At 41.2% G+C, this 20,995-nt stretch overlaps 1 protein-coding gene across 1 annotated transcript in view; it reads right to left on the bottom strand.

Annotated features, from left to right (window-relative positions):
• Window positions 1-440: 440 nt before the first annotated feature.
• The window catches only part of LOC132427650 (uncharacterized), a 60,776-nt gene continuing 40,221 nt past the window's right edge, over window positions 441-20,995 (bottom strand). Inside the window, exons 7-11 of the mRNA XM_069540805.1 lie at window positions 9,551-9,701; window positions 6,726-6,790; window positions 4,577-4,650; window positions 3,113-3,297; window positions 441-2,818 (exon numbers count right to left, since the gene is read on the bottom strand). The gene's annotated coding sequence lies outside the window, so the exon portion shown is untranslated. The remainder of the gene's footprint in view (window positions 2,819-3,112; window positions 3,298-4,576; window positions 4,651-6,725; window positions 6,791-9,550; window positions 9,702-20,995) is intronic.

Below are 20,995 nucleotides of genomic sequence, written 5' to 3'. Positions count from 1 at the left end.
CTTTTTTTCTTGATGAGTCTGGCTAAGGGTTTATCAATTTTGTTTATCTTCTCAAAGAACCAGCTTTTAGTTTTATTGATCTTTACTACGTTTTCTTCGTTTCTATTTCATTTATTTCTGCTCTGATTTTTATGATTTCTTTCCTTCTACTGACTTTGGGTTTTCTTTGTTCTTCTTTCTCTAGTTGTTTTAAGTGTAGGGTTAGATTGTTTATTTGAAATTTTTCTTGTTTCTTGAGGTGAGATTGAATTGCTATAAACTTCCCTCTTAGAACTGCTTTTGCTGCATCCCATAGGTTTTGGGTCGTCATGTTTTCATTGTCATTTCTTTCTATGTATTTTTTAAATTTCTTCTTCTGTTTCTTCAGTGATCTCTTGGTTATTTAGTAGCCCACTGTCTAGCTTCCATGTATTTGTGTTTTTTACAGTTTTTTTCTTGTAATTCATTTCCAATCTCGTAGTGCTGTGGTCAGAAAAGATGCTTGATATGATTTCAATTTTCTTAAATTTTCTGAGGCTTGATTTGTGACCCAAGATGTGATTTATCCTGGAGAATGTTCTGTATGCATTTGAGAAGAAAGTGTATTCTGCCACTTTTGGGTGGAATGTTCTATAAATATCAATTAAATCTATCTGGTCTATTGTGTCATTTAAAGCTCGTGTTTCCTTATTTATTTTCTGTTTGGATGATCTGTCCATTGGTGTAAGTGGCGTGTTAATCTCCCCTACTATGACTGTGTTACTGTCAATTTCCCCTTTTACGGCTGTTATCATTTGCCTTATGTATTGAGGTGCTCCTATGTTGGGTGCATAAACGTTTATAATTGTTATATCTTCTTCTTGGATTGATCCTTTGATCATTAGGTAGTGTCCTTCTTTGTCTCTTGTAATAGTCTTTATTTTAAAGTCTATTTTATCAGGTACGAGTATTGCTACTCCAGCTTTCTTTTGATTTCCATCTGCATGGAATATCTCTTTCTATCCCTTCACCTTCAGTCTGTATGTGTCCCTAGGTCTGAAGTGGGTCTCTTGTAGACAGCATATATATGCGTCTTGTTTTTGTATCCATTCAGCCAGTCTGTGTCTTTTGGTTGGGGCATTTAATCCATTTACATTCAAGGTTATTATTGATATGTATGTTCCTATTACCATTTTCTTAATTGTTTTGGGTTTGTTTTTGTGGGTCTTGTTCTTCTCTTGTGTTTCCCACCTAGAGAAGTTTCTTTAGCATTTGTTGTAAAGCTGGTTTGGTGGTACTGAATTCTCTTAGCTTTTGCTTGTCTGAAAAGCTTTTGATTTTTCCGTCGAATCTGAATGAGATCTTTGCTGGGTAATCTTGGTTGTAGGGTTTTCTCTTTCATCACTTCAAGTATATCCTGCCACTCCCTTCTGGCCTGCAGAGTTTCTGCTGAAAAATCAGCTGATAACCTTATGGGGATTCCTTTATATGTTATTTTTTGTTTTTCCCTTGCTGCTCTTTTTTCTTTGAATTTAATTTTTGTTAGTTTGATTAATATGTGTCTTGGTGTGTTATTCCTAGGGTTTATCCTGTATGGGACTTTCTATGCTTCCTGGACTTGGGTGACTATTTCCTTTCCCATGTTAGGGAAGTTTTCCACTATAGTCTCTTCAAATATTTTCTCAGATCCTTTCTTTTTCTCTTCTTCTTCTGGGACCCCTATAATTCAAATGTTGCTGTGTTTAGTGTTATCCCAGAGGTCTCTGAGATTGTCTTCAATTCTTTTCTCTTTATTCTGCTCCTCGGCAGTTATTTCCATCATTTTGTTTTCCAGCTCACTTATTCGTTCTTCTGCCTCAGTTATTCTGTTATTGATTCCTTCTCATGTATTTTTCATTTCAGTTATTGTGCTGTTCATCTCTGTTTGTTCTTTAGTTCTTCTAGATCTTTTTTAAACATTTCTTGTATTTTCTCAATCTGTGCCTCCATTCTATTTCTGAGATTCTGGATCATCTTTATGATCATTACGCTGAATTCTTTTTCAGGTAGATTGCCTATTTCCTCTTATTTGGTATTGTAGGTTTTTACCCTGCTCCTTCATCTGTGACATATTTTCTTGCCATTTTTTTTTTTTTTTAAATGAGTGGGATTGTCTTCCTGTCTTACTGGTTGTTTGGCCTGAGGCTTCCAACACTGGAGTTTGTAGGCTGTTGGGTAGAGCTGGGTCTTGAGGCTGAGATGAGGACCTACGTGAGACCTCACTCCGATGAATATTCCCTGGGGTCTGAGGTTCTCTGTTAAGTCCAGTGGTTCCAACAGAGAGCCCCCACCACAGGAGCTTTGGCCCAACCCCCGGTGGTTCACTTGGGGGTTCCTCCCGTCTCTTTGGGCGTCAGGGTCCCTCACCAGTGGCCGGCAGGTGCCCTAGTTGTAGGGAGACATTAACTCGGTGTCTTTCCACACGACCATCTTGACTCTGCCCCGTTTTTAATTTCTAAGAGCTTATTTTTGCTCTGTGAATGTTCCTTATTGATAGTACCTTGTTCTTGTTTCATGGCTGTGATAGTTTTGTCTACCTCTCTAAATATATTAATGATAGCTTTTTTTTCCCTCCATAAGCTCTATTCCCCCCACATTGATATTTTTCTGTTTATTTGGTCTCCATTTTCCACGTTAGAGCCTTCCACAAAAATCCGGTGATCCTTCGATTGTTCAGGGGAGCTAAAATCCTGATTGAAAGCTCTGAGTGATGGGAGCAACTTGGCAACTTTACTGTAGGGTGATGTGGGCAGGGTGCGTTTCTTGGGGAGAGGTCTTACCTCTTAGCTGGTCAGTACTCCAGGGAAAAGTCTTTCAATCTCTGGAAGATAAAGGCAACAGTATCCTGAAAGCCGAGTGGGTATTATTAGCTTTTAGCACTGAGCACTCAGATGTTGTTACTTAATTTCCCTGCTTTTTGAATAGTACCAGTATACTCAACTGTGTCCAGCATAGCCCCCAATCTAGCATCCCTCTCTTTCACTCCAGAAAATACATCTCCAGACTTTGGTCAGAGTAATAGTGGCACAGCCTGGGAGAACAATATTTAAGGATAGAGCTGCTTCTCAAAATGCTTTTCCCCCACCTTCCCTTATACCCCCAGTTCCAGATGTACCTGCTTCCACCAATTCCTGAGCCTTCTGGAAAATCTTCAGTGTAAATCTTGATTCCTCTCATCTTTCCCCCACTACTGGCTTAGGATTCAGCTTTCTTAGGTTGTTAACTCATTTCCAAATTTTTCATCTGCTCTCCAGTTTCATAATTTTGTTGCTATTGTCTTCTGTCTTTGTGGGTTTGTACCTTTAAAAGAAATATCCATTTGACTCTAGTTTCAATGGAGTTTTAGATAGAAGAAAAATGATATACTGTCTCATCCCAGAAAACATTCAATATTTCTGATTCTTAACCCAATTTTCCTCAGTCTTTGTACCTTCCTTACTTCCTCAGCCCATGTTCATGGCTATAAGAGGGATGATGAAATCAGGCTAGTTTCAGAGCTGCAGTTATAAGATTATAACACATTCCTGCAAAGGTCACATTTTATTCTTAAACTTCAGCACACTTGATGGTCTTGAACTATTGGCCACATACAACTTTTTCTTCTGTGAGATTTAGCTTGCCAGCATATAAAACAGCATCTATGGTTTTTAGTACCAGGCTCCCCTTGCTTGGAGCCTCAAGGGGCATGTATTAGCAGTAAGTGTAGATCAGGGGTGCAGGACAGAGCAGGGGGACCAAGCTCTCCTTCCCACAGTAGGCTTCCAGACTGAATTGGAGCACGGAAAGGACTAACATCTCTATATCAAGCTTGGAGTTTTGATTACTACATTGGAATTCTCATCTGAATATACTATGTTTGAAACTTCTCACCCAGGGTAGGGGTTCTTATTTGGGGCCATGGACTCATTGAGTCTATGGATAAAAATCCATATTTCTATCTTGGATGGGAAGAAAATTACATGTTTGTGGTCAACCCCTACTATAATATGTTTGAGTGTCTGTCTTACCCACTCCACATCCCCAGTGTCTAGGATCATACCCAGGACATGATCAGGCTCAATAAATGCAACTGAATTAGTGAGGGAACAGTTAGGAGGGAGATCACCAAGGGGTTGAGAGATCATGGTAAGAAGTTTTGGGGTTTTATCTAAGAGATAAAATATCTATTTCTAGAATGACTGATCAGGAAGAGACGATATTTATGGTAAATTAAAGAACATTAACTTCACTCCTAAAACCACACTGGAACTACTCATGACGCCCCATGAAGAGAACTTAATCCATCTCCTGAGTTCTACCCTGCTGCACAGCAAGTGGGAGATGTGCCAGAAAACTGGGATTGAAAAATGTTCATAAGTCCAAAATCCTAAGAACAGTGTGGGACTCTACAAAAATGTATGTCAAATGCCATGAAACGTGGTTTGTGCACTGCCAGCCTGCAAGGTCACAAGTTAAAGGGCCTTACAACTAAATTCCCACTCTGCAGAAATTTAAGAATAAATCTGATACATGGATGCAGAAAAGAAAATTTTAAACTGGGTAATTATTCCTAGAATTTGCACTTGAAAATTGATCTTACCCTGTAATTTCAAGTTGAAGCATTTGTGCCTATTTTCCATTTTCATCTATGAAGACATATCTTAATGTCTAGATCTGGAAAGAAGAGATGTTATTTTTATTTTAAGGCTTGCAAAACAATATGCTTTGCTGGAGATTCATTCCCATCTTGAGGATTTTTGCATATATTCACTGGAGATCCTTGTCAACAGGTTACTTGTCCTACTATAAAGGTTAGTTTCAATTCAGTTAGAAATAGCCACCACCACTTTTACTGTCATTTAGATTCAAAAATCCCAGACAGAGCTCTGGTATTTTCTTAACCCCTTCAACTACTTCATCTAATCAGCCCTTAATAAATGGAGATCCTACACTTATAAAGACTCCATTCACAACTTTCCATTCTAACTTCCAGGCCCTTATTTTTTTCTCAATGATTTCCTTGTCTTTTAATCCACTCTACACAATATTCTATCCTATATGATACCCCAACTATGTATCCATCAAAATACCAAGAAATGTGGGAGGTCAGTGAACTTATGTCAAAGTGAATCCTCTACAATGCCCCATCCCCCAGGTAATCTGGTAAATTTTGGGCATTTTATCACACACTGATGGTAGTATCCAGGGTCCTAAACAAGACCAATGCAATCAATTGTGCCTCAAAACTTTTTCATTTTTAATTGAGTGATCAAAGTGCCAGGTACTATTCCAAGCCTTTTCCATATAGTAACTCATTTAGTGCTCATAACAACTCCACAAGGAAGGTGCTGTTATCACCCCTATTTTACCAATGAAGAAGCTGGGTTACAACCCTTGCTCACAGTTACCTACTAGTAGATACATGAGGCCAGGTTCAAACCAGGCAGGCTGGCTGCAGAGCTCAGACCAGTGGCCACTAATACATGCTACCTCTTATTTATACTGTCCTTGACCATTGTGTATGTGTGTATCTCTGTCAATGTGTGCCTGCAGAAATTCCACAAATCCTGCCTTAGTTAATTCTTTGAAGCAGCAGCAGACAATAGGGATAAAGCTCAGGGCATATGTCTAGTTGAACAAGTATGAGGGCAATAAGAATGCTGACCAGTAGAAAGGATGCTACATAAGTGAGAGCAGACAGCCTCATCCTGGTTTGAAGTCGAGAGGGGAAACTTCCTGAAGGAAGTGATGCTTAAGCTAAGGCAGAAGGATGAGCAGGAGTTAGCTAGATGTGTATGGGGTGGGGGGTGGGGGGCGGGTCAGAGAAAGGAACTAATCCCTGAGGTCATAAGGCTGGCCAGAGCGCATCCTATGAAAGCCTCACTATTCCTGGCCATGACACCCCAAGCTGGTCAACTGGCCGAGATGACAAGGCTGTGCCACAGACCGCACACCACGTGTTCATTCTTTTCTCCCCCCAGCCAGCTGCCAACTGCACAGTTTCATGTAGACACATCCTAGAACTAAAACTACTTCAGGGATACCTGCAGCAAAGCTGAAGGGAACATCCAGAAAGCCAAAGAAAGCGCGCTTCATTGAATTACAATGCAGGAAATATCTGTAGCTCCTTAGACATTTGTATTGCTATAAAAATTATACTTTATGGGATAATTATTAATGGTTTGAAGAGAAATAAACAGTATAAGCGAAAGAGAGCTGATACTATGAAAATGTAAACCATGTAAATCAAAATCATAAAATCATTATTCAATACTCAGAGGCCTACTTAATATATACATATGAAATTTCTTATATACATATACTATAAAAGCCCACAAAGACCATCACTCTGAAGCCATTCATTGCACAAATATGAAAATAAATCTTTATCTTTAACCTTGATTTTTATCTTCAGCAAGAGGATTGTGCAGTTTGGCTTTATGCAAATCACATTTAGTATTAAATAATCAAATGTCACATATGTCATATAAAGCAGCAAGTAGAAAAAATAAATTATGAAAATGCATGAGGCTAAAGTTAGCAGTGAAAGCTGCCTCCACATCCAACTTTCTTTTCCATGATGAAACTAAAATATTATCCAGTGTGTCAGGATACATAAAAAAGAGTGTAGCATAACTGATTTTAAAAGCTCTCAAAGGAAAAATTGAGCCAAGATGAGTTACTTGCACAGAACTACGTAAATGTATCAAATTAAATCTGTTAAAAAAAATTAGATACCTTTTTCTTACCAAAAATATTCTTTAAATTTGAGAACACCTTCACGAAATCAAATGTTGATAATAATCTTGATTTCCTAGCAAGGCAATGGAAAGAGATGTAAGTAGCTTTTCTTTAAATAAGATTGCTAACTGGAACTTTAAGTTTCTAATTTGGACTTTGTTGCAAAAATATTTATCCAGGTTCAAAGAGCTACAGATGATGGCTTTGTGTACCAGAGGCACCTATGTAATCTAATCAATTTGGGTGTACTGGCCGTACGACCCAGAAGCAAAGATCAAGATGATATTTCTATATCAAAGGTACATTCTTATATACAGATTGTAAGACAAATATAGACACTTTGGGGGAAAATAAAGACAACACAATAACATGTATACTAGCACAGTTTTGTGCAATTGCACCAAACACCTAAACATGAGTACCATAAGTCAACACATAGGTGTCGGGTCCATTCTAACCTGGGCTCTGTAGATGCCACCTAGGCAAACAGCGGTGGCAGAACTTTCGTCTGACCATGGCACAAAAATAACCACCACCCCCTCCCCAGTTCAGTTTGACATTCCCCACCAGCAAGGCATTCCTTTCGGTCAAAAATGTAAACTTTTTTTTCTGGGACCAAAAAACAGGAAACAGGAATCCACAGTAGAGTTGCTGAAGACACAACCAACTTTCCAGTTAAAAAAAAAAAAAAGATCTAGTAGGTAGAGAGAAGGCACACCTTGAAAAGCTAAACAACATTGTAGCTATTTATAATCTATGTGTGTAACATATCTGGTCAATATGAATTAAAAATAATAACAATAAAGCTTGGGGAATTTCAGGTCTGATCATAAACATCATAAACAGGAGAAAAACTGCTACATGGAATTATTTTAATTCAACAAAAAGGGATGTTTTTAGATGATGTAGTACAATAAATAAGAGCTATTATTTCAGTTTTTTCAGCAAGCTACTTGGGGCCTAGCCCTATCACAAGGGAAGTTCAAGTCTCTGGTTGGGAAAAACTTGGCGAAGGCCACTGAAACTCAAAAGCCAAACCTAAAAAACCAGGCCTCACTGACCCACCCTGGGGTCAGGTGTTGACTCATTTAGCTGTTGGAGACATTTCACTGGGGAATCTGGGTGGCAGCACAGCTTCTAGGAGGGCAAGACCCACCAGGCTGCGGGTGAGAGTAACTCACTAGTCTCCTCAGACAAAGGACTCTGACTTACCTCTCCCCTAACCACAATCCGCTTCAAAAGAGATGATTTTCCAAAACTACACGTAACATTTCTTTCACCGTTCATTATTTAAGAAACTGAACGCTGGCAACCAGGGAGTTAGGAGATTTGAGTTATACTGGAGATTATGCTTTTAAATCACAGGGAGGTTCGAGCATGGGTATTTTCACTTGGCAAAATGGTAAATCGTTCTAAGTACTAGTGTGCTTTTTTAATGAGATATAATTCACATACCAAAAACTTCACCATTTAAAATACACAATTTAGTGGGTTTTAGTATATTCACAAAGTTGTGCAACATTATCACAATTCCACAACATTCTCATCATCCCCCAAAGAAACCACACACCCATTAGAACTCACTCCCTGTTCCTCCCTTCACCAGCCCCTGGCAGTCACTTGCTGTTTTTTTTTTTTTTTTAAGTGAAACGTGACAACTTTCCTGTACTTTGTATTTTCAGTAGTGTGTGGCTTTATACGTTTTCATTAGAATTTTTAAAATTTATTTATTCATTTATTTTGGGCTGTGTTGGGTCTTTGTTGCTGCATGCGGGCTTTCTCTAGTTGCGGCGAGCGGGGGCTACTCTTCGTTGTGGTGCGCGGGCTTCTCATTGCAGTGGCTTCCCTTGTTGCGGAGCATGGGCTCTAGGAGCATGGGCTTCAGTAGTTGTGGCTCGCGGGCTCTAGAGCACAGGCTCAGTAGTTGTGGCACACTGGCTTAGCTGCTCCTCGGCATGTGGGATCTTCCCGGACCAGGGCTTGAACCCGTGTCCCCTGCATTGGCAGGCAGATTCTTAACCACTATGCCACCAGGGAAGCCCTTCATTAGAACTTTTAACACTTAATTCAAACCATGGGCTTTATAAGTATTCTGAGATTATAAAATACTCTCTTCTATATACAAACTATTTCTGTTGCAAAAATGTTTTCTTTTTTTATACATAAAAAGATAGATATTTCTGTCTCCACTGGAGCTTAAAACATTACCATTTTTTTCCTCAATTAAATTCTGTTCTTGTATATGAAGTGAGAAGAATCAATACTCAAATATTTGAAAAGCATGAATGACCCGAGTCCTTATTAACTGTGGGCCATCTCGCTCTCCTTCCCACTGCTTAAAGACCTACAGAGCTGAGAGGGCCAAGGCCTGAAAGGCAAAGCTGCTTGTTTACAGACAAGGAAACGGATCTAATGTGGGCTGGTGACACGTCCAAGACTACAAGGCTAGTTTACAGCACAGCTAGGATGGTAACCCCCTTTTCCTAGTTTTCTAGTATTGAATATTGGAAGTAAATATTATAGGTTATCTACAAAATCAGCCACCACATGAATCTAATTATGTCAGTGAATTTCTTCTATAGTTTTGATCTGAGCATGTGATTTTTTTTTTACCACTTTAAAAACCTATATGTTATCTGGTAAGACTTTGTGAGGACAAGACAGGTACATTTAACCAGGGGGCCCAAATCATTCATTGAAACATAGCAAACAAGAGCTGAGATTCTGGAGGGACCCCAGAGCATCTCTCAGATTCCACACACTGTAATTCTCCACACGACAGTGTCCGTAGGATGCCCCACTATGCTATGTAAGAAGCAAACAAGTCACATACATTCAGTACTCTGGAAATGAAGCCTCATGGGCCAAGAATGTTTGGGATTTAACCATTGCAACAATTCATCTGGGCTGACTTTTTGGAACTGGTCCCACTCAGACTGGAAATGGATTTGCTGTCCTCCTCACCAGTTCTTTTCTTCACTTCCCTGGAGAGAGAAAGAGAGACATATAGACAGAGAGAGAAAGGAGATTACTGAGGTATAAAACTGAACCGTAAACAGCTCTACAGAAATAAAACGGCACTACTGAGCACTTGCTATGCACCAGCCAGACAGTGTTCTAAATGCTTTGTAGCTGTTGACTTATTTAATTCTAACAACTATGTGATTTTATTGTTCCCCATTTTATTTTTTTAAATTTTTTTTTTAATGATTTTTGGCTGTGTTGGGTCTTTGTTGTGGCGAGCGGGGGCACTCTTCGTTTGCGGTGCGCAGGCTTCTCATTGCCGTGGCTTCTCTTGCTGCGGAGCACAGGCTTAGCTGCTCCGCGGCATGTGGGATCTTCCCGGACCAGGGCTCGAACCCATGTCCCCTGCATTGGCAGGCAGATTCTTAACCACTGCGCCCCCAGGGAAGCCCTGTGCCCCATTTTATATGTGAGGAAACGAAGACAAAAAAAGAAGTTAAGAAATTTCCCTTCGGTCACACAGCTGGAGAAGTGGCACGGCAGTTGGGCTCCAGCACCTGCCTTCTAAGCGCCAGGTCACACACTCATGCATGAACACACACACATACCCAGGTGCATACACACATGTGCACAGACACACATGCCCAGGTGCATACACATGTGTGCACACACACGCACACACAGACTACTCTTGCTCTCTCCTGTGGTTTCACATGGCTTATAGTCTGCCACACGCACAGCTCACGCCTTAGGATTCTGGAACCTGGCTCCCGTCCCCAGCTAATGCACAAAAGCAATGATGACTTTATAACCATTCTGTAGTTATACACGATCATGGAGATAACAACAGATGGTTAAAATCCAGGAAAAAAGAAGTCTTCCTTTTGCCTCTTCCTAAATTTCTTTTAGAATTAACTTCTAGAGGCAGCACCGGACCTAAGACCTCCATGATCTTATGAAAGCCCCCTAGGAAGTCTCCTATCCCTGGGGATGCTTGGGAAATACACCCTTAGACAAGCTGAATGGCAGTCTCTGTGGGTGAGGAGAGTGTGACAGCTCGTCCCCAAGATGGTCCCAAAGAAGTCTGCCTCCCTGTGGTGGTGAAGCTTGTGCGGCTGCCCCCTGGTCAGCACCGCCTCTGTGACTGCTCAGACCAGTAGAATGGCGAGGAAATGGTGTGCTGAGATTTCTAAGCCAGGCATTAATCAGGCCTGGCCGCTCTGAGCTGCAATTTAAGCAGCCCAGGGTTCTTCGCGGGAGAGAGGTAAGAGAGGTCCCGGGGGCTGAGATCCACAGGGAGGAGCATCCTGGCCGCAGACGTGCAGATGCGCCACAGCCTGTGTCCATCTGACTGCAAACACATGAGACACCCAAGGGAGAGAAGCTGAGGACTCTCCAAGTGAGATCCAGTCAATTCTGGTAATTTCAGAAAATAAAAAGTGGTGCTCTTCTAGGCAATTACATTTTGGGTGGTTTCTTACAGAGCAGTAGATCCTGGGAACTGGCATGTTCCCGGCACGGCGACGCTGTTCAATAGGAATAGAATGTAATGTAATCCATATATGTAATTTAAAATTTTTAGCAGCCACATTAAAAAATGTAGAGAGACAAGTGAAATTTTATTAATATATTTTATTTAACTCAGTATTGCAAAAATACTATCATTTCAGCATGTAACCAATAAAAATATTAATGAGGTATTTTACAATGTTTATACTGTCTTCAAAACCCAGTATTTATTTAATATATCCAGCACATCTCAGCTTGGATCAGCCATACTTCAGGCAGCTAGTGGCCACCAAACCGGTCAGCACAGCCCCAGAAGGAGCTGATACCTGCTAACCTTTGAAAACCACTACACTGTGAGTAGGAAACAAAAGGGGAACTAGTTCTTGCTGAAGGCCAGTTAATAAATGCTATGTTACGTGTCTTCACATATTCCTTATTTAATACAAATAACACTCACACCTGCTCGCACAAAATCCTGACAGGTGACAGGTGAGCATCACTGTCCTCACTTCACAGATAAGGAATCAGAGACTCAGGAAAAGAAGGAAGATACACAGTTCAATCCATAAACCCTATAAGACTCAGTTCAGACTTCTAACCTCCAGAACTGTAAGATAATACATTTTTATTGCTTAAACCACAAGGCTAGTGGGAATTTGTTACGGTGACGATAGAAAACTAGTACAACTTCCAATGCCAAATCTCGACCATTTGGTCATTCAGTAAATGTCTGATTTATGCCAAGCTCTGGGATCCTCAACTAGTGAGTTTTGAGAGAGAGACAGATGTCTTCTAAATAAATTGTTACCAGGTCCCAAGAGAGCTGCTAACACACAAGCACAGCGTTTGCAGGAACACAAAAGGTGCACCACAGTTGTGCTGGGGCGAGGGGAAGACAGCTTTGTGGAGACTGAGCTTCAGGAAGACTTTGACAGTGGAGCGACCTCTTGATGGGATAGGAATTCACCTTCATGTAATGAGGACGGGAGATCCCAGGTGCAGGAAACAGCATGCATGAGGCGAACAGGCATAAAAGAACTTGGCCACAACTGGAAGCAAAGTTTGCTGTGTGGATAGATTATCTTTCATTTGGGAAGCAAGATAAGAGATGCAAACAAAGGTAGGTGAGGTTGGGCTCTGAGGGACACCTACCTACAGCAAGAAAGAAAGTCTTAATTGGATTTTTATTTATAAAGATTACCCTGTTTACAGGGTGGGGGATGAACTGATGCTGGAGAAACTCTGAGGCAGAAACTGAGGTGCCTCCTGCACTACCTGGAGGAGGAAATTCTGAGGCCTGAAGCAAAACAGAGAGAGAGAGAGAGAGAGAGAGAGAGAGAGAGAGAGAATACGGACAGATTCAAGAAAGATTACAGAGAGGTCACCTCATCAATAGGACCCCAGAACCCACTAGAGGTAGGTGATGGAGAAAGAGAGGAAGGGGTCAAGACTGATTCTGGTTGGTAGTTTCCTGAGATAGGAAATGTAGAATGAGGAACAATTTTAAAGAAAAATTAACACACCAGAATTTGGACATGTTGGGGCAGTCATGCCTATGGAATTCCCATTTGTTAGTGGATGGGAATATGGTCATGGAATTTTTTTAAAAGATGAGGATTAAAAATACAGAAATTGGAAGTCATCAGCTAGACATAGTTCTAGAAACCATGGGGGTGGAAGACATTAGGCAGAGAGAGAAAGGAAAGAGGAAGAGAGTGCAGAACAGAATCCTGAGATTACCAGCATTCAAAAGGCAAGCCAGAGATTCAGAGTAGTGAAAAGTCCCAATTTTACTCTTAGTAGCTGTGTCACTTTGAGCAAGCTGATTAAGCATTCTAATTCCCAATTTTCTTATCTGTACAATGGGTATAGTACTCACAGCATCCTCACAAGACAACTCACATCGCTCCCTTCTGGGAGGTCCAACAGCCGCTATTAGCTACATATCATATGGCTGCCTGGTCATATATTTTGTTTTCTTTTTTTCCTCTAATATTAAATTGTATGGCCTATCTTACATACCCTGATATCCCTACAGGGCTTTGATGCTGAGCACTCATAATTATGCAGATATTATTGAACCTGAAAGCAAATATTAAGGGAAAAAAAACAGGTACCCATATTGTTCACCTGGACTTCAGTTTCTTTAATCTACCAAAAATGCAGGCACATCCCACTTTAAGGAAATCAGGAAGATACAATTTCATACAACTCAAACAGGTTTAAGGCTGGGAAAATTAAATTACCTCACCAAAAACTACCATGTGCTTCACAACTGCATTTTGAATGACTCAATCTTATGGACAGGTTTACACCCAGTGGGCTCAGCAATGGCGCTGATACATCAGCCTGAACTTTTTGTGTTTTTCTCAAATTTCAGGCCATTGAGCGATTTAATGCCTGTTGAACTTGAATGTTTAAAGCCTGTGGCTCTAGTGACGGCAAATGTATTTACCAATAGACAATGGTTGGGATGAATTTCCTATCAGCCCTACAGGGAAAGTGCATTTCTAGGAGAAACTTTTCCTGGGATTGAGAGGTTTTCCAAGAAAAAGCAGAGGAGTTCAGGTTGTTAACCAAACATTTATGGCCTCCCTTCGAAAACAAATTTTGTTTCAGACAGTGCAAATCCATAAACTCTTCTAGTTCAAGTTTTATGACATGACATGGAAAGAAAGGGACCATGCCGGGAAATATCTTATGAAATCTAAATCAAGAACTTACATGTTTTGCATTATATATAACATTCTAAAGGCTGTAACACTTTATTTTTTTTTCACATCTTTATTGGAGTATAATTGCTTTACAACGTTATGTTAGTTTCTGCTGTATAACAAAGTGAATCAGCTGTACGTATACATATATCCCCATATCCCCTCCCTCTTGAGCCTCCCTCCCACCCTCCTTATCCCACCCCTCTAGGTCATCACAAAGCACTGAGCTGATCTCCCTGTGCTATGCAGCAGCTTCCCACTAGCTATCTATTTTACATTTGGTAGTGTATATATGTCCATGCCACTCTCTCACTTTGTCCCAGCTTACCCTTCCCTCTCCCTGTGTCCTCAAGTCCATTCTCTACGTCTGCAACTTTATTCCTCCCCTGCCACTAGGCTCAGCAGTACCACTTTTTTAGATTCCATATATTCGTGTTAGCATACGGTATTTGTTTTTCTCTTTCTTACTTCACTGTGTATGACAGACTCTAGGTCCATCCACCTCACTACAAATAACTCAATTTCTTTCTTTTGTAATGGCTGAGTAATATTCCATTGTATATATGTGCCACATCTTCTTCATCCATTCATCTGTCAATGGACATTTAGGTTGCTTCCATGTCCTGGCTATTGTAAATACTGCTGCAGTGAACACTGTGGTACATGTCTATTTTTGAATTATGGTTTTCTCAGGGTATATGCCCAGTAGTGGGATTGCTGGGTCATATGGTAGTTCTACTTTTAGTTTTTTAAGGAACCTCCATACAGTTCTCCATAGTGGCTGTATCAATTTACATTCTCACCAACAGCACGAGAGGGTTCCCTTTTCTCCACACCCCCTCCAGCATTTATTGTTTGTAGATTTTTTTTTTTTTTTTTTTTTTGCGGTACAAGGGCCTCTCACTGTTGTGGCCTCTCCCGTTGTGGAGCACAGGCTCCGGATGCGCAGGCTCAGCGGCCATGGCTCACGGGCCCAGCCGCTCCGCGGCATGTGGGATCCTCCCAGACCGGGGCACGAACCCGTGTCCCCTGCATCGGCAGGCGGACTCCCAACCACTGCGCCACCAGGGAAGCCCCTGTAGATTTTTTTGATGATGGCCATTCTGACCGGTGTGAGATGATATCTCATTTTAGTTTTGATTTGCATTTCTCTAATGATTAATGATGTTGAGCATTCTTTCATGTGTTTGTTGGCAGTCTGTATATCTTCTTTGGAGAAATGTCTATTTAGGTCTTCTGCCCATTTTTGGATTAGGTTGTTTGTTTTTTTGATATTGAGCTGCATGAGTTGCTTGTATATTTTTGAGATTAATCCTTTGTCAGTTGCTTCATTTGCAAATATTTTCTCCCATTCTGAGGGTTGTCTTTTCGTCTTGTTTATGGTTTCCTTTGCTGTGCAAAAGCTTTTAAGTTTCATTAGGTCCCATTTGTTTATTTTTGTTTTTATTTCCATTCCTCTAGGAGGTGGGTCAAAAAGGACCTTGCTGTGATTCATGTCATAGAGTGTTCTGCCTATGTTTTCCTCTAAGAGTTTGATAGTGTCTGGCCTTACATTTAGGTCTTTAATCCATTTGGAGTTTATTTTTGTGTATGGTGTGTAACACTTTTTTAAATGGTAGTTTTACCTGTGGAAACTATGCCGTTTTCACTTAAGACTTGGGTACTTTGACAAGCAAATCTGATGACACAGTATAAAGCAAATTAAAGTCTTTACATGTTTGTTTATTTCTAATTTTCATATTTAACACATTGTTAACAGAACTCAGAGGACTCAAGCCAGGCCACAATACAATAACAACCATTTGAAAAACTCCTTGATAAATGGTTCACAAGAAGTGACCTTGTTATCAAACGCTTCTGCACCCAGGTGTTTTGTGTTCCCAAAGAAACACAAACCTGAGTGGAAGCTACACTGTAAACAGGGTGGTGCCGGGCTGAGCCAACTCTCTGGCAGGAGCACACGGGAAGAGCACAAGCGGCCTCCAGCTCTCCTATCCTTGTAACATAGAGAATCGATTATAAAAAGAGAATCAATTCTGCAATCTGGGTGTGACGGTGGCACTTTGGAGTCATTTAACTGTAATATGACCCCACAAGACAAGTCAGTGTTAAACAGTGATTATGTTATTCAGTGGAGTCCAGGCTGTTACATATAGAATCATAGACTGTCAGGACTGGAAGGGCCTTAGGGATCATTTTCTTCAGCACCCTCGCTGTACAGATTAGAAATGCCTAAAGGAAGACAGGGACTTAGTCAAGGCTCTTCAGCTGTTCGGGGTAGATTTAAGATCAGACTTTGAGCCTCCTGACACTACACTCCTCCAACGTGCTGGGCAGAAGCCAGCAGCCATGCGGAGGGCCTGACCTGCAGCATCCTTTCCTGCTCATCCAGGACAGCAATGCAGCACCCCCTGCCTGAAGCTAAGGTAGCACCGAGCTTATTGCACTAAAGTTAAGATTCTTATAAAACCAGAATCTCACAAATGATCAGGAAAAGAACCACACGCCTAAAGTTATGTTTTTGCTTTGTCAGCAATTAAAGTATCATTGGCCTGGATTTTGTTGATACACGTTTTTTTACTCTATTTTTTTTTTTTTTTTGGATATTTAATCCCTTTAGACCAGCAAAGAATCATCTTTTCATTTGTGGCAGAAAACTAGGCAGAAGAAATAAATCTAACAGAAAACATTCTTATTTCCTAAGAATGCTGCAACGATTAAAGTACAGTTAAATCCAAGGTCTTCAGTGATGCAATTTTCATTCTAATCCACATCTCACAATATTATTTATTGTTAACACCATTGACTTAGCTTAATAATTACCTGGGTAATAATTTAAACAAAGTGCTTCCAACCGGCATGATATACAATTTGCTTTGTTGAGTTTTTTTTTCCTTTACCTTGGAAAATGTCATAATAGACAGCTATATTCATAATAGTCTCCTGTGTTTAAAACCTGGTTCCTGGAAGTGATTCATACCCGTCAACTATTAGCTTTGTGGTGACATTTTGCAGAAACATCAACAACACCTCGGATACATCTCCTTTGTTTGTCAGTAAAGGTATTTTGCCAAAGTTCACAGTGAACAAGCATCATTACCAGTTTTTATAAAAACCATGTTTGTTTCTCCAACCACTACTGAAAGACAAGACAGTGTTTTCCAATGTAGATTCATGTTATGGTCAAGAAATCTGGCACACACAACAGCTAAGTGAAAATTCAATCCTGCATCCAGTTTTCGAAATGTAAGGCAAAACTTTACCAGGAGAGATGGAGAACAGCTTCCACTATATTCGAACCATCTTTGGCATTTGTTTTACAAAGTAACGCCCTATAGGTCTGTAAAAAATATAAATACACCATTAAATGAAGGCTTTAATTAGGTTTCCTGGAATGTTAGCTTTTAAAACCAATAAAATAAAATAAAAATACTCCCCTTTTGAGTATGCTAAAACTAATAGCTAAGAAATTGAATTCAAAGTTTCAGTACTTTAAAAAAAAACAGGTTTGAGCCTAGTTATTCCAGGAACAACTCCTAGTCAGAGGATTTTTATTTTGCATCCCCCCCAAAAAAAAACCCGTAATACAAAATTTCATGTTTTAAGGTTCTTATTTCCAAGAGTCACACGTGCTACCAAGTGTTCTCTATCAAATAATTTGAGAGACAGAAAAATGATAGCTTAAGGTAACCACTCAGGAATTAAATGTCCATCTAAAGTATGTCATGAATTGGGAGGTTGGGATTGACATATATACATTAATATGTATAAAATGGATAAATAAGAACCTGCTGTATAAAAAATAAATAAAGAAAGTATGTCTCCTTTTGGCCAGAAGCTAACACACATTCCCCTTCACCCTATCATCTCTTCCTATCAAGATTCAACAGCCTCTCTGTCACTAAAACCTATGGACATTTTCTAGTCCTCTACTTTTCAACCCCCCAGTGGTTATGCATATAATCATCGATCATACCACTCTCCTTCTTCAAACCCTTTAATGCTTTCCCCCATCCCTCTCAAGTAATACTGAAATGCTTACCTGGCCAATTCGCTTGTATGTGGCCCCAGCCAACTCCCCAGTTTTACCTGTCACCACTCTCCCTCACTCACAACGCTCAAGTTACCCTGGCCGTCCCTCTATTTCCCCAATGCTCCAAATTCCCTCCCACCTCAGGACATATGCATCTACTGTTCCCACTACTAAGTCATCCCCTACCCCACTAACCCCCTTCACCAGGCTGACTTTTATCTACCTTCTAGATTTTTAGGTAATCCTCCCTTGAAGTTAAGTGTTTTCTAACTCTGAAAAGTCGATATTAGGTTTTCCTATTATAAAACCTCTTGACATATGTATTTTCCCAGTATAGCACTTGCCACAGCTGTAATTGACCAAGTTATTTTTGTGTGTCTTTGTCTAACAAGCTGGAGACAATTTCCCTTAGGAAAGGAGAACTGTGTGTGCTGTGGGGCTGGGTGTGGGCGACACAGACCTGTGTGGGATACGGGCAGGATGTGATGGGTGCTCCGGAGCAGAGAGAAAGGGAAGAACCGAACAACAGGCAAAGACTACTGTGAAACCTTTACCCGTGAGCCCCCAAATCCACAGAAAAGCTTAAAAAAAAAAAACATGAATGTATTTCTAGTAGAAATGGGTAGTGCTGCTACCTGGCACAGCCAGGATGTTATGGGGTGAAACAGAGACTGCCTTTGAGGATGCAGGAGGGTGGAGGTCAAGAGATGCATAATAAGGAAGCAAACCTCGGGAAATCTGAGAAATCGTGACGAGGGAATAAAACTGGCCTGCAGCCAGGAATTCTGAAATCTCTAGAGGGACACGTGGATTACATGAGTTTAATATCTATCTGCCCCAGACAGTAAACTACGTGAGGGCAAGGACAGTCTGCTTTGTTCTCTACCCTTTGCTCAGCTCACAACGGAGTGCTTTTCACATGGTGGATACAGTTAAATATGTGTTGAATCAATCTCTTCTGTATTTCATTGCCTAGTTTTGATGTTTATCATATTTGGTTCAAAGTTCTAAAATTTAAAACAAGTAATAATTCCAACTTAAAACAGTGAGGTTGGGACTTCCCTGGTGGTCCAGTGGCTAAGACTCCAAGCTCCCAATGCAGGGGGTCCAGGTTCAATCCCTGGTCAGGGAACTAGATCCCACATGCCACAACTAAGAGTTTGCAAGTCGCAACTAAAGACCCCGCATGCCACAACTAAAAGATCCTGCATGCCGCAACTAAAGATCCCGTGTGCCATGACGAACACGCGATGCAGCCAAATAAATAAATAAATAATATTTTTTTAAAATAGTGAGCTTGAAACTTCTTTTTAAAGTTAACATGTATATGCTACAGAGCAGTCCTTTCATGGTACTGACGACAGACAGCAACGATAGCAACATCAGGTCAGACTGTTATGGTAAGAACCTCTTATTTAACCCAAGGAGCATCTGGTTCCTTGTTTGGGTAAGACAAGGCACAAGAGGGCCATGCAGCCTTCTGATACAATGATAATAACGAGAGAAAAAAACATTACCCACAATAACAATCTGGACAGAAACAGGGTCCAACCACTATACAAATGCATAACCAAAAATAATTTTACACTATTCCAACTGAATACAAACCTTACAGAAAAGAACAAGTCTTCCAATTCCCTTCACCCCTTCACCCAGGTGACACACAGCACCACCTGCTGCCCGTTGGCACAGGGACCCTCTGGAACCAAACCCATGTTTTCAAAATAGGACACCCGTTCTTTTCCTTTTACCCAAATTCCAGGACTGGAGAAGGGTTCCAGGAGCTGGGGAAGAGTGAGGAGGAAGGCGGGATAATTTTGCCTCCTCTTTGTCACCGACACTCAGTGGGGGAAAACGATCACTGATGCTTTTACCTCTCTAAGGGATTTAATTCTTGGTGCAGTTACTAACAGTTATGGGGCAGACAGGCATGGGGGCGGGGGCGCTGGGAGTTCTGCCTGTATAAGGACAGAAGACCCATCAAACTGAGTGGAGGTCCGTCAAACAACCTCTTCAGCTAAGGTTGACAAAAGTGGAAGACCCCTTCCAGCATGGACCCACTCTCACTCTTACCATTTTCTCCAAGGTACCCTGGGACGTGTTTTTGTCCCTCTGCTTTAGCAGCGTCATGAAGATCACCCTTGTTTCCTACCAACACGATAGGAGTGCTCTCATGGGCTGCAGCCTACCACGAAGAAAAGGAAAAACTGTGCACACGTCACACATTGGACAAGTTATGAGGATGATGACAACAACAGCTACCATTTCCAAATGCCCCTTATGTGCCACGTGATGTATACACAGTATCTTCAAACCTCAAACTATCTCTAAAAGGAGCCAAACTTTCTCCCATTGCCAGGTGAGAAAACTGAAATTCAGAGAGGTTAAGTAAGACCTTGGAAGGACCAAGGCCAGGGTGGTCCAAACTGATTCCATCACCCTTGCCACTACACAAACCAATAAAACTCAAGAGGCGTGACCACAAGACTCTACTCGGCTGTGGTGCCCACATAATTTTCCACAACTTTCACTCCAAACGGTGGTGATTACAAATCAACTTCATTACCTCAGGTATAAAACGCACAAGAATTCCCTCAGCTACAATGGGACAAAAATGGAGTCTGGGGCTTGCCTGGTGGCGCAGTCGTTGAGAGTTCGCCTGCCGATGAAGGGGACACGGGTTCATACCCCGGTCCGGGAAGATCCCACGTGCCGCGGAGCGGCTGGGCCCGTGAGCCATGGCCGCTGAGCCTGCGCGTCCAGAGCCTGTGCTCCACAACAGGAGAGGCCACAACAGTGAGAGGCCTGCGTACCGCAAAAAAAAAAAAAAAAAATGGAGTCTGAAAGTTCCACACTCACTGCTCTCTGGTTTATAGCAAAAGCAAAATACAAGGGCCCTAAAGGTCAACATTTTTCTTGAGAGGAGTCACTGAGCGATCACTCAACGTAACAGACTCTTAAGATTAATGCCCCCAAATCAGCACAGCACGCTGTCACACAGCCCCGACACTCACAGGGGAGCTGGCGAGCGCAGCGGAAGCGCTGAGAGGCAGGGTTA

This window comes from Delphinus delphis, chromosome 6 (genome assembly GCF_949987515.2).
Source record: "Delphinus delphis chromosome 6, mDelDel1.2, whole genome shotgun sequence".
NCBI classification, from domain to species: Eukaryota; Metazoa; Chordata; class Mammalia; order Artiodactyla; family Delphinidae; genus Delphinus; species Delphinus delphis.
The sequence above is the reverse complement of the archived record's forward strand: the minus strand, read 5'-3'. Positions and strand labels throughout refer to the sequence as shown.